This window comes from Phascolarctos cinereus, unplaced genomic scaffold (assembly GCF_003287225.1).
Source record: "Phascolarctos cinereus isolate Bilbo 61053 unplaced genomic scaffold, phaCin_HiC Scaffold_5;HRSCAF=322, whole genome shotgun sequence".
In the NCBI taxonomy this organism is placed as follows: Eukaryota; Metazoa; Chordata; class Mammalia; order Diprotodontia; family Phascolarctidae; genus Phascolarctos; species Phascolarctos cinereus.
Window position 1 is genome coordinate 115,114,871 of NW_027555958.1, and position 14,790 is coordinate 115,129,660.

General features: G+C 36.2%; 1 long non-coding RNA gene across 1 annotated transcript in view; it reads right to left on the reverse strand.

Annotated features, from left to right (window-relative positions):
- The window catches only part of LOC110199049 (uncharacterized), a 69,905-nt gene extending 55,401 nt beyond the window's left edge, over positions 1-14,504 (reverse strand). Inside the window, exons 1-2 of the long non-coding RNA XR_002321913.1 lie at positions 14,379-14,504; positions 14,146-14,303 (exon numbers count right to left, since the gene is read on the reverse strand). This is a non-coding gene — a long non-coding RNA (uncharacterized LOC110199049). The remainder of the gene's footprint in view (positions 1-14,145; positions 14,304-14,378) is intronic.
- Positions 14,505-14,790: the final 286 nt, after the last annotated feature.

The window sequence follows — 14,790 nt, forward strand, 5'->3', positions numbered from 1 at the left end:
TTCCCCTGCATTTCTTTTCATTAGTTCCTTTGATATTCTGGACCTTTTGTTCTTCCAAATGAATCTTGTTATTATTTTTTCTAACTCTATAAAATAATTTTTGGTAGTTTGATTGGTATGGCACTGAATAATTAAATTAGCTTAGGTAGGATTGTCATTTTTATTATATTAGCTCGGCCTACCCATGAGCAACTGATGTTTTTCCAATTATTTAGATCTGATTTTATTTGTGTGAAAAGTGTTTTGTAATTGTGTTCATAGAGTTCCTGGGTTTGTTTCGGGAGGTAGACTCCTAAATATTTTATAATGTCTACAGTAAGTTTAAATGGGATTTCTCTTTCTATCTCTTGCTGTTGGGCTTTGTTGGTAATATATAGAAATGCTGATGATTTATGTGGGTTTATTTTATAGCCTGCAACTTTGCTAAAGTTGTTTATTATTTCAAGTAGTTTTTTACTTTGATTCTCTAGGATTCTCTAAGTATATCATCATGTCATCTGCAAAGAGTGATAGCTTTGCTTCTTCTTTGCCTATTCGAATGCTTCAATTTCTTTTTCTTCTCTATTGCTAAAGCTAACGTTTCCAGTCAAATATGAATAACATGGTGATAATGGACATCCTTGTTTCACCCCCGATCTTATTGGAAATGCTTCTAGCCTGTCCCCATTACATATAATGCTTGCTGAAGGTTTTAGATATATGCTATTTATTATTTTAAGGAAGACTCCATTTCTACCTATGCTTTCTAGTGTTTTTAATAGGAATGGGTGTTCAAAACCTTTTTTTCTTCTAGAAAAAAATGCTCATTAAATAGAGATGTGAGGTTTTGGAATAATCTGCCAAGCTTAGATCTTCATTTCTTTAACCTGATCCATACTTTCTAAAATGTTTTCACTATCATGCAACATCAGGATTACTTTCCTACTGAAGTTTTCAAGTCTCAAAGTATAAACTTCATTCAAAAAATCATGTTGTTCATAACATGTCTATACTTCTTCACCTTCAGAAAGACATGCATAAGCTGCATTTACCTTCCTCACAGCATTCGTGCTTATGGTTGTCATAAGCATGGAAAGGGGAGATGATCAAGCATTTCATACAATTGCTTTTTTTTGTTGTTACTGCTGCCTTTGGTCACATGATGAAAGTAACTCTGAAAACTCCTTTCTTTTCATCTCTGAGGAAAAACAATGAGCTATCTTTCCATTTAGATATGTGTGTGTATGTAATTTATGCATTCTATTTTTATTTATAGTAAAAAATATCAAGTCAAGTCAAATCAGCATGAATTTACTAGGAGCTTACTACGTTCCAGGCTCTATTCCAAATACTACGGATACAAAGAACAGGGGGAAAAAATTGTTCTTGACCTAAAGGAGCTTGCAAGCTAATGGGAGAGACAATATGCAAAGAACTATGTAAAAACAAAATATATGAAGATAAATTGGAGGTAACCTAAGAGGAAAGGCACAACATTACTGAGGACAAGATAATGCTTTTTGCAGAAGGTGCAATTTCAGTTGAGACTTAAAGGAAGTCAGGATGTGAAGAAGAGAAGAAAGAACAACTGAACAACAAGAAGTCTAATACCACCCTCCCTACTCCCCCCCACCTACATCTTATAGTTGGTAGTATCAAGGGAATTTGTGTCCGACAGTCTCTGGCAGAGAAGAAATTTGAATGTAGATCTTCTGGTTTCAAATCTAATGTTTTCCCACTATACTACCTAGGCTGGTCCTGAAATGACAGGCTATGGCCAGGCCTATACTCAAATATTTCTAGATGGGATGACTGATCAGCATTTGTATTTTATTGTCACAGATTTTGAGAACACAGGGTCTCTTCTTAACCAGGTTTTCTAATTTTTACAATACTTGTTCAATTATAATTTTCATCATTAACAATTATTTACTGAGAACCTACAAGTAGTACTACAATGTAGTACATTGTCAGTTACTACAAAGGGTTATGGCATGGTCTCTGCCCTCAAATAAGGAGGAGGCAGATTGTGAACTGCCTTGAAAGTCAAACTGAACAGTTTGGGCCTTTATCCTTTAGGTAAAAGGGAGCTGTAGAACATTTTTGAGGAGGGTGGTGACATGGACACAGGAGTGTTTTGGCAAGCTAATCTTCCATTAGAAGAGTTAAGAAAGTTTCATTTTAAAGATATCATGGAAATTGCAATGACAGGAGCCTTGAGTGCACAGAAATAGGATCATGAGTATGATAACAGTGAGAAGAGAAAGAGAAATGGCAATTTGATTTAAAAATTGTTTTATATTACCATTTACCTATTTGATATGATATGTTAAATATCCTTAATTACATTTCAGTGGGTTAAAGAGAAAGAACACTGAATTTGGAATCAAACAACCAAGGTTCCTAGTTTGGATCTATTATTGACCACTTGTTTCACATTAGCTAAGTCACTTAGCATCCCTGGACCTCAGTGTTCTCATCTATAAAAGGAGGGGGTTAAGTAGGAGAGCTCTAAAGTCCCTATCAGGTCTAAGGCTTATGATCATAAATTTGTTGAGGGCTTAGATCACTTCTCTTGTATCCCCCACAGTGCCAAGCTCAACAAATCCTTGTTAAATGAATGATTTCAGATAATTATAATGGTAACCAGCCTATTTGTGGAGAAATGTAGAGCTAAAACATGGAATTTGTACTCTTCCAAAGCAAAATCATCTTCTCACTTTATTTAATTGAAGAAGCAAAACACGCAGTAAATTAAGTCCAATTTGCATGCAATTGTGCATGCAATGTAGATCTTGGCATTAACTAGGGAAAGAGCTGGGTATAAACTTAGACACCCTTATATTTGATTTTAATATTGTTTACTTTTATTTTTCAGTGTCCTTTCCTTCTCTTCCACCCAAAGAAAAACATATCAGAGCTTTCTCTTTTCTAATTTAATGCATGCAAAATCCATAAGTGATTTTTAAAAAGAAAAACAAAATCTGCAGGGACTAATGAATTTCTCTGGTTCTGTAGTGCTAATACCCACAGACACTGGAGGAAGCTTGCAATTTCTTAAAGAATTCCACATGGCTTTTATTCATGCAGATTGGTTGTATTTAATTACATTTATCATTCCAAAATATTCTGCACTTATAAAAATATTGAATGATTTGTTTAAGAAGCAATGTGCAATGTCATATTTTATGAAATTGTGCATGCCATATGTATCGATCTGGATATAAACTTAAGAACAGACCTTAAATAAAGGCTTTAAATTCAATTCTCCATCAGTTTCTTTATCTTATTACCCATAACATATATGTATATATGCGTGTATGTATATACACATATATATGTTTTGCATGCATGGAAATTTTACCTGAGTTCATTACTCATTTATACAGATTTTAGTTTGATTCACATGCCCAATTATCACACTCAGCTAGATTTAAATTTTGAGCATGAAAGCCCTAAAAAAGAGAACCTTTAATTTGGTCAGTCTTCATTTTTTTTTTAATTAAGCTGGATTTTTTTCCTAAGTTGCCATATTTTATTGTCCCTAATATTTTTAGCATAGAAATATCAATCTTTGAAAAACAAAAATCAGAGCCTAAAGAAAGTCCAAACACTTGAAATCTGATTAGACCCAATTTCAAGACACAAACCAATATTAGGTGTTCCCAGAAGGCATGAGAAAGCTTATTAGTCCTCTATATTTCACTTTAGTATATACCAGTTGGAGCTAATGATGCCCCACAAAAGGGATAAGAAACAATGTTCCTCCAGAACCTAAGGATGAAATTAATAACTTTTGTGCAGGCTACTGAAGTACAGACAGATAGAGGTAAAAAGTACTCATTCTTACATTGACAAACTAAAAAATAATAAAAAGCATAAAAATGAGTTTGGTGTTTGGAAAAAAAAAAGATTAATGGTAGTCCCAACACCAAGCAATTGCTTCTGATCCCAAACTTCCCTACCCCAAGTTCTATTCTTTCTATCCTATTTCTTTTCTGAGGGAAGGAGTTGTTCTGTTTTTTAGAGTCACAGAATCATAAAATCTTAAGTGTAGAAGGTAACTCAATGGTCTTCCAGTTCAATTCCCCTCATTATACAGATAATGAAACTGAGGCCCAGAAAGGTAGAAAGATTTACCTATCCATGTTATTCATTTGAGGATGCTTCATCTTTTGATAGCTCTGAGGTTGTAGTTATCCCCAGACAAGTAAGGGTAATCTTACTGTAATTCATGGATTATAAATGATTCTGTCTTACCATTCCCAGTGCCTAGAATCATTCTTTGCACATATGAGGGGCTAATTAAGGGTTGGCTGAGTTGAGCTGATTATATTAGCTATGCTCTTGGTTTGGTATCTAAAACAAAACTGTAATTGCAGTAAAATAATCAATCAAGTATGCAATAAGTGCCTACTCTAATCCAGACACAGTGCTAGGGAAACAAAGCAATCCCTATACTCAAAGAGTTTGCATTCTTTCAAGACAATAGATACATATAGAATTAATACAACATAACTAAACAGTAAATACAGGGTGGTAAGAAAGAAGGTACTAGTAATTAGCAGGGACAGGGATCACAAAAGGCATCACGAAGAAGGTGGGGATTAAGATGCATCATAACAGCAATATTGTTTTAAGAACAACTTTGAGAGACTGTAATTTTGACTATTATAATTACCCAAATTAACTAAAAGACCTATGAAGAAATATGCTATTTGTATCCAGAAAAAGAACTGTTAAATAGATAAATGTATAGAATGATTTTACACACACAAACACACACACACACACACACACACACACACACACACACACTCTCACATGTATAATGGTAGCCTTCATCTCCAGTAGAGAAAAAAAGAGAAAAAAATAGCAAATTATACATAATAGATTAGCAGTTTCCTGTACAAATCATCTTTTTTTAAAAAATTCTACTGTTATAAAAATTTCATAAATTAAAAAGAAAAAGAAAAAATTAAAGGAAAAATTAAAATAATTCTATGAAGGTCACTGGCTCCTTGTAGGCTTTTTAGTCCCATATGAAAATGGTTCAGAAATAGTTTGAGCACACAATTTTAGCCAGGCAAATTATTTTTTTCACAATACTATTTCACCTACAAGATGACATCTCAGCGGAATTCTAAAATGGACAGAATTTGTTTGGACGATTTTACCTCTCTTTAGCTTTCTGGGCCTAACATTCAAATTGTATTTTCTGCTTTCTACCTCCCACTTACTTAAACCTACTGAAACCTAGTTCATTTATTATTTAAATATTCAACAGGTGCCTACTATGTGCAATAGATATTATTGGTAGTAGGATACAGATAAAGATAATTAAGACATGGTGATTGCCCTCAATGACCATAAATTCTCATTTGGGGGAATAAAACATAGAATTAGATAAAAGTGGTAAAAAACAGAATATGAAAATCACATAGAAAGAGTATAAAACAAGGTGATGGAGAAATTGCTTCATTATGGGAGAATCAAGGAAAACTTTTTCAAAGAGGATAACATGTTCTCAAAAAGGGAATCATAGATTTAGAGTTTGAAGAGACTTTACAGATCATTGTACAACTTCCTCATTTTACAAATGAGGAAGCTGGAGCTCAGATTTTCCAAGGAAACACATTGTAGATCACAGAGCCAGGATTTAAACTCAGGTACTCTAAATCCAAATTCGGTGCCCTCTATACAATGCCATGTTGCCTCCTTTTTTTTAAAGAGAGGTTGAGAAGATTTTAGGAACCAGAGATAAGTGGGTAGGGGGTAGAGTAATATGAAGCATAGGAAGGCATGTACAAAGAAAGAGAAGTGGGAAAACAGAAAATGTGTTATAGTGATTTTTATTCACTAATATCATTCTGACATCTTGGAACTCACTGTATTGTATGTAATGCATATGTGATCCTTTGACACTACTGAGCTGTGAATTTTAGAAGTTCAAAGACATGCATGACCCTCAGACTTTCCTTTTTATGTACTCTGTGGCTTTCCTGCTCCTGCACCTAGTGGAGAATGTGCTACAACCCACCATACTGTTTTGGGAGGCTTGATAAGCAAAAGCCTCCACCCACTTGACAGATGGGCAGTGAAATGGATACAGAAGAGTCCTGCCACCCTTGGACCTCTTAGGAAAAGCCTGGTTCAACCAATCTAGAAACCAGCTACTGGGACCCAACACCCTACCCTGTTATCCCTGGTAGAATTTGGCCCCACTCATAGTAAAGCCTTAAAAAAATCCTTATAATCTCCATTGAATCACAAGTTCATACCTCTGACCCCAAGTCTATGAGCATGCTCTCCACTCTTGCTGTTATGATTTAGGACCTAAACCAAGGTTATGTATCTCAATCCTTTGCTCCAATATCAGGGAACTCTTCCATCTTTATCTCATGAGTTGCTGATGAAGATTGAGACTAAGTTTAGGTCTTCTGACTCAGGAATTCCCTCACTAAACCCTGTCTCCCCAAAAGAGGGACTCAGCAACTTGAGAATCTTCCAGTTAGTAAAGGAATCTGACAATACCCAAAAGACTCATCCAAATATCCAGATTTCCTATCACCTGTCCTTATATGGCATGAATTTAAGACTCTTCAGAACCCTGGATGCCCTCTTTCAAATGTTCCAGCTTGCCAACATCCCTTCTAAAAACGTGATTTTCAGATACTATCATTCCCTGTGTGGAGATTACTGAGAGTTCAGAACCATAACTTTCAGATATCCAATCTGACTGAGCTTTGTCATCATAACCTCCCTAGTACTGATGTGGCTGTGCAGGGGTCAGTGCATGAGGAAAACTTAGGAAAGAGGAGACTAGGAACCAGAACTTAGCACCGCCCTCTGTCACAAATATTCACATAGAGATGCTACTGAAGAATTGCCTTATCTTTTGTTGAATGAAAGGATAAATGAATGAATGAGTGACAGAATGAATGAATTTAAAAATTATTAAAAGTTTACTATATGTGTGAAGCACTGTTCTAAGTGCTGGAAACAAAAAGAGAAAAGTAATACAGACCTTGATCTCAGAAAACTTGCGTTGTAGGGGGAGGCCACACAAATGGAAAGTTTCAGCTAAAGTCAGATGGAAAGTCTCATGGTTCTTAGGTGCAGCAGCAAAGCAAATGGTAATGCTTCTTTCATATCATTTCCACTGATAAAATTCATATTAGTTTCTAATGTTGAATCATTTGACAGTGTCAAGGACTTTGACAGCAAAAACTTTCTTTTCTAGGTCTTCAGTATCTATGTCCATAGCATCTGCTAGATCAGTTGTGTCTCCAGAGGGGTTGCTTCTCAGGTTGGAAGCATTGCTCTTGGGCTCGGTGTCCTGGGCTGTCTCCAAAGGGTTCTGAAGGGACATGATGCTCAAGGTGGTGGTAGTGATCTGATTTATCTGGAACCTACTGCCTCTTTTCTTTCCCTCAGTGTAACCCTTGCTGCTTCAGTTAAGCTGGCTTGCATGCTCTGTGGGTGATGATTGGTTGTTAATGGGTTAATATAATTTGCCCCTTCTCCATAGGAGTTGCTTCAGTGGGTGATGACTGGGTTGGAAGCAGTACCACTGGTATTGGAGTAGATTTGAGGACAGGGAATGGTGCTAGTACTCTTAAGGCTCTTGTATTTATCTGTCTGTTAGTGGCAATGAGCAGCTTAGAATCAGTAAAAATCCTGTATAATTTGCCAGATGCAATATAGGCCTTTTCCATCTGTCTATTCAGTTCTAGTCCTGTCTTACTGCCAATCTACAGAATTTTTCCAAAATGAAAGCACCAAATGATGAATTAAATGAACTCCCTTTTCAATTGCATTTTATATTCTGGCAATATCCATTTCTCATCCACTTGGTTTTTCTGGGTAGATTATTAGGTACAACTTTTTTTTTTGCATTGAGTGGTTTCCCAGGTCTCAATGAAATTAGCAAAATAAAATACTGCAACAGGTATATTTGAAGCATCTCATTATCTATAAAGAATACCTTTCCATGAAGACTTTGTGCAGGACATGACACTGGGGAATACCTTTGGCAAGCATATGTCTTTTTACTACAGTGAGATGGAATGAGGATGATAATATTTGCATTATATGTCTCACAGGATTGATTCTGAGAAAAGCCTTTGGAAGCTACAAAGTGTTAAATAAAAGTGCTTTGTCAATTATCATCATTATCATTACTATGTATGTTAAAGTACTTTGTAAGTGATAAAATACTGTATAAAATCACAGTTATTTTTATTATTATCATGTATGCCACTTTTTGATTAGCCATTCAGCCATATCTGATTCTTTATGACCCCATGGACCATAGCATGCCACTGTTGTCCCTGGCATTTTCTTGGCAAAGATACTGGAGCGGTTTGCCATTTCCTCATCCAGCTGATTAAGACAAACACAGATTAAATTCTTTTCCCAGGGTCACACAGCTAGTATATATCTGAGACTGGATTTGAACTCAGGTCTTCCTGACCTCAGGGTTAGTGCTCTATCCATTGGACCACTTAGCTACCTTATTATAGGTTTAAATAAGCAAGAGGAATCACAAAAGACATTAAAGTTTGAATGTTTATTTGTTTTTGTTTTGTTTTGTTTCTAATTTTAATGGCACTATGTATGCCAAAGCACTTTGTAAATACCCTATTATTATTGTTATTGTGAAAATTATGTAAGCCAAAACACATTACAAACTATAAAGTACTATATGAGCTCTATCATTGTTATTGTTTATTATTTTATTTATGCCAAAGCATTTTATAAACTGTAAAATGCTATAGAAATGTAAGGTATAATTAAATATAAGGTATCATACAACCAAAATAACATGTAGTGCCTCATGTCACTTAGCAGAGGCCTTCTGACAATGTCTTATCCCCAGGACACACAGCTAGTTAGCCCCTCCCCTTAGAGTAAAGGTGACGGTTAGGTTCACTGTGTATAAAATTTTTAAAAAGACTATTCAGTCTAGTTCAAGTTAATGACCAGAATTATTCTTCCTCAAAAGAGGACAAGAGGGAAAAAAAAATGACAGGGGCAAGGATCATTCTATTAGAGATGATCTCACTTTGGTCAGGAAGTGAAGTGTGCCCTAATGCTTTTTAGGGGGGAGAAACCTAATGGGATTCAAAGGAAGCAGAGTTTATCACCCTTTCATCCATTTTGCCTTACTCTTGTGCATATTGAAAGCTGGTTTTCAACAATGTCATTCCCTGGGTTTAGGGCAGATGCTTGCAGGCAGTCACTTAAGTTTTTAATTTTACATTATGAATTGGGCATGAAATACACACCCGAATTCATACATAAAATATCCTTGGCAAAAATGACATCCCCAATGTAAGTCAATTATTAATGAGCTTGGCTTCTAACTTACTGAGTTTCAATTGCACAAGAGCACTGCTAAGGTTCGGTGTATCCAACAGCAAATGAGTGACTGTTGTCGCATTCCCAGTAGTCTGAGGAAAGCATCAGTCACAGCCCAAGTTATTTCCTAGACCTGGCTGTAACAAGCAAAAGGTATCTATGTATTATGAAGCCACTACCCTAAGGGAAGAGATAAAATTGCATAGCAATAGAATAGCCTAGCAGCCCTGAGTCCTGGGCAAACCAACCCTAGGCTTTTGAGAATTAATGAGATCTTTGGAGGATTAGAGAGACACTTATGCCTCTTCCCCAGCATCTTAGCCATTTTTCAACAATTGGATGCCCATATCCATGTAGTACATACTTCTGTGTTTTCAAAATAGTCTGATCACACTTGTTTTTCTATAAAGAATTTTGAAACCCTTAGATGAAAGGATCTTGACATGAGGATGCAATGTGGCTCTTTCACCTCTAGTTAAAGCAATTGAGGTCAGTTTTCTTTTTTTCCTCCTCATAAGCTGCTATAGTATGTGCTGCTTTAGAATAACACTTTTTTTAAAGTCCACAGAGTAAATATGAAAAAAGACCATAAACAGTTAATATCAAACTGCATTGTTGGGGGGAATTCCTTGCCCAGGAAGTCCCTAAAGCAATGAAACCATCCATCCAGTCACTAGTTCTATTCCTATCCTAACAGAAAAGATAGGGCTACTGAAGGTACATCCTGGGACAGTTTAAGGATGATGTCATAGAGGCCAATCGCTATGTAGTACAACTACTACCATGTATATCATAAGGCCATCATCATAGAAGGATGCATTAGTGGATTTATCCAATCTGATAATTTTGATGTTTTGAAATCTAAGAAAACATGCCTATCCTTGATATTTTAAACTCTGTCCTAACACATATGCTTTCTATGTTATACATTTTCCACTAGAGTTTCTGAAAAATATAATTCCCATTATTATTATTCTTTCTAAGAACTCTCTTTTGTAGCATTCCCAGATAGAGACATAGTGAGACGTAGAGATTCTATCATATTTTGATAGGAAATTCATCATTGCAGCCTTAAATAGATGACAAATAGACATAAAAATTAGTGGACATATGATCTTCTAAATGTTTTATTTTTATTTATGTATTTTATCATTTAATACTACAGTTTAAATAATAATATGCCATTTTAATGTATTATATTACTTTAAAACAAATTATATGAACTCTACCTAACCAGATTTTCTGCATTAACATAGATTCTGATAGATTAAGCAACATACTTTGTTAATATTATTTGTTAAATAATTAAATTTTGTGCCTTCTGTCTATAGTAGAAGACATTTAGTTCAATTTAGATAGGGAATATTTTCTTCACACTGTCAATTTTCTCCAAAATGAGCAACATTCAGAAAATAAGACTTACCTGTCCTGGTGGCTTATTTTAATATATTGATGGCTCTTTGAACTCATCTGCATACTCCCTCCATAAATACTGATTAGAACACATTCATACCTCTCCATTCTGTACAATTCCTGTCTATACCATTCCATAAATCCTTGGTAGAGGATCAACCGAATGTATTTAAGTCCTTTCTCTAGGTCTTTTCATTTTTCACAAATACTATTTCATGATGTGAAACACTCACGCTGTGTCCATCCGGATCCTGTTTATATAACTGCTTTCCCTCTTTTCCAGTCACATTTGTTAAGGTAAATGGCTGTTATACCACTTCTTGTATGCAAATTACTAATTATCTAAACAGTCTACTTCCACTTATCATGAGTCTTTCATTGCCATCTGGGTCACCTGTGCTTTTTTAGTCTTCTGAGATTGTAATTTTCATGAAAAATGGGGAAAATTTGTGTTAAAAAGATGGACTTTGTATAAGGGAAATGTTGGACATCTTTGAAAGACTACATTTATTCTGAAATGATGATCATAGGGCCCATTCAACAGACATAAGTACTGGAATCTACCCCATCTTACAAGATAAGGATAAGCTACCCACATCATTGAGATAGCCTTTTATGTATAGAAACATAAATGTATTTCTACTCACTTTGGTCAGTGTTCTTTTGAAAGCATGTTCCTACTCACAAGTTTCTAAGTTTGGTGCCAGGCAGATCCAGGGACAACCCTGGGATGCTACTATCTTTTCCATCATAAGTTCCAGATCTTGAATCTTTTGAACTTCAAATTATCAATACTTATTCTTTACTAGATTCCCCAAATCATCTTCTGATTCAGGGTTAAAACCACAAGATTTTCTGTACTGTCTCCTTCATCCTGATCCATGATAACAGCTTATCAAACCTTATATTATTTATTATGATTACTTTTATGATTCAGTATGAGACCACATCATGGTTTTACAAATTTGAAGGGGGAGTAATAGTATAATAACAGGATGAAAAATATTTGGGTTCACAATTTACAGAAACCCTAATAGTTACTCCTGTTCTCACACCAGGTATATATGCCATATTTCCTTCGCCATTCAATTTGTTTTCCTGATCTGAGCCTTTATGTTACCTAAGTTTTACTCAATGAGTATGGAATTGCCCTTTTCAGTCTTCAAGCATCTGCTTCTTCAGCCCACTCTGAATCTGGGCTTAGAGTCTTCCCTTCTATCATCCCAAGTTTTATCATAGAGGCACTTCACTTGCAACCCACTAGCCAAAACTGTTACCATCAGAAGCCATTCCTCCTGTGATTTTTGCCTTATTCTAAAAGCCATCTAAAAAACTGATGCAGAATGAGCTGAATCTTTTTAATGGAACTTTAACCAGTAGTCATTGATTAAAAAAAATAAGTAAACTTTACCCAAAAAAAAAAAAAACCCACCTCTTCTTCCTATTCCATTTGATCATGAGACTTCATGACTAGGGTCTTATAGGAACTTCCTGGACCTTTAGCACCCTGTCTTTACTCCATAGCTTCTTTAATTAATTTAGGTTTCCAGGTGGGTCTACCCATAATATTCTATTATTGACTAAATTCAAATAATAGAAGCACTCGGGCCAATAAGGAATATTTTTTTTTCACTTGTGAGCTAAGGGTAAAATGAAGTCCCGCCTTCAGGTTATGAGTCATTAATCCCTTAATCTAGAGATAGATCCTGAACACTACATATTATAATCATTACAATCATAAAAACTGTGGGTATATTATCAAAATTCCCTAACTCCTCTCCTTTTTCCTTTTGATTCTCCAGTAAATAAACATGACTATCTAACCTTACTAAGTCACAAGAAAAAGGATAACATACCACAGACAGTTTCTATGCCTGAAACCAGAGGAAAATTCCCCCAAAATGATCCATTTCTTTTTTTTAAACTAGAATCTAGGATGACAGTTACCAACTGTTGACAGGAGGTAACTGAACAAGGAAAGAGTAGCTAGGATCATCATTATTTAGATGCTATATAAGGATCCAGAAACTCTTACAAAGGTGGATACAATGCAACCTTCTGGATCATGAGACTGGAAGAAAAAGAAAAGTGGAAGAATGTATCATCTCTTTGGGGGCAGATAGGTGGTATAATAGATAGAGCACCGGGCCTGCAGTAAGGAAGACTCATCTTCATGAGTTCAAATTCAGCCTCAGACACTTACTAGCTATGCAGCACTGGACATGTCACTTACCCCTGTTTACCTCATTTTCCTTATCTTTAAAATGAGCTGGAGAAGGAAATGGCAAACCACTCCAGTATCTATGCCAAGAAAACTCCAAATGGGGTCACAAAAAGTTGAAAATGACTTAAACAACTGAAGGACAACATTATCTCCTTACTGGACACATGTGCTGCTCCTCTCAGTCAGTTTGTGAGCTCTCACTTGTTCCATTTAGAATTTTGTACATCTGGATGGAGGTAGTGGTGTTGTTTTTCCTCTTCCTAGTTTTTCCTATCATATCAGCAATAGAATTGCCTGCGCAGAGGTATCCATAAATTATACTGCAGTCTAGGAGTTTCTAGTGTCTGGAAAGCTTGGAACAAAAGGCAGAAATGCAAATGGGAACTGTTTAATTCAGTGAGTATATGTGCTGTTACCCAGGTGCCAATGACATCCCTCTGACCAGCATAGAGGCACCAGGGACCAACCCAGCATACATTTTTAATGTGCTCAGCTGTGACAGCATATACACAAAGAAGACCTTAAGGCCTTAAAGTCGTCCTCTTGGAAACCACTGCACTTTTAGGGGGCCCAGAAGAAATGGTTTAATTAATCTTCTTTTTCAGGATCGCTTTTTTATATGAATTATGTACACTGAAAACCTGCCAATTATAGCAAATTAAGGGACTTGGCAAGTGCATCCCTTGGAGGCAGATGGTAAATAATATTCAGATTCTGACTTGAAATAGGCCTAGAGATTAGTCAGTGGAGAATTTAAAAGCAATCCAGATATGTGAAAGAAATGGATTTAATGTGAACCTAAGAATAGGTTATTGTTTTGGGGTGGTAATGATGATATGCTAAAATTGATGATTCATAAATAATGAGAGGTACCCCGTGAGTGGCAGCAGTTTCTGATGCCCTCTCTCTGTTGGCATTTGTGGTTTTTTATGAATACTTATTTATTGTGCTCTTCTATGACTACATAAAATAAACAAGGCACAGCCCCCCTTTCCTTTTTCCTGAAGGCTGGCAGAAATTGATACACTGAGTGAAATCTCAGAACTGAATGGGGCAAATCGAAAGACTGTTCCTGCAAATAGAATAAGGGCCATGTTTAGATGAATGTTCTAAGTGATCTCCTGGGAAGGAACTGAAAGAAAGCAATTGGTCAGGGCTCAACTCACCTTTCAACTCCAGAGAACTCAGTTTGTGCCTGGGTTTAGTTGCTCCAATAATGAGCGTGACGATCTCAGTTTATTCCCCTAATAGCCGTTTCTCCTTTTCACTAATTTGCCACAGAAACAATTCAGAACAATTGGCAGTCTCAATAACAGACTCCAGGCTGGAAAACAACAGGAATGGTGCCAGTTAAAATGGAGGTGTGTTGGCAGAGCCAAAAAGAGAAGGGGAAGCTTACCCAGCATCTGCTTGCACTCTGCCTCCCTCCATTCCATACAGCTTTGCAAAGCCATCCCAAATCCCACTCAGCCTAAGGACAGAAATCTTTCTGGAGATCCGAGCCCCAGAAGAGACAGATCTCAAAGTCAAGTGCATGGTTAGTCATTTAATTCGTGTTCGGCCTGGGATACTAAATTTAGGAAATGACTCAATCATCATCCACAATTACAGCTATTTTCGAGGCGGTAAGTGATGCAGTACACCAGTACTGATGCAAAAGCATACCCCAATTAGTTTCTGCAAATACTCTTCCTGCAACAGGGCTTGTTTCCTAGGAGCCTTCAATCTAATTACACAGCTTGATTTTCCCTCAGGGCCCTCCTTGCCGGATGATTTCATTTTACACTTAGGCTAACCTTTGCTGTCAGTGA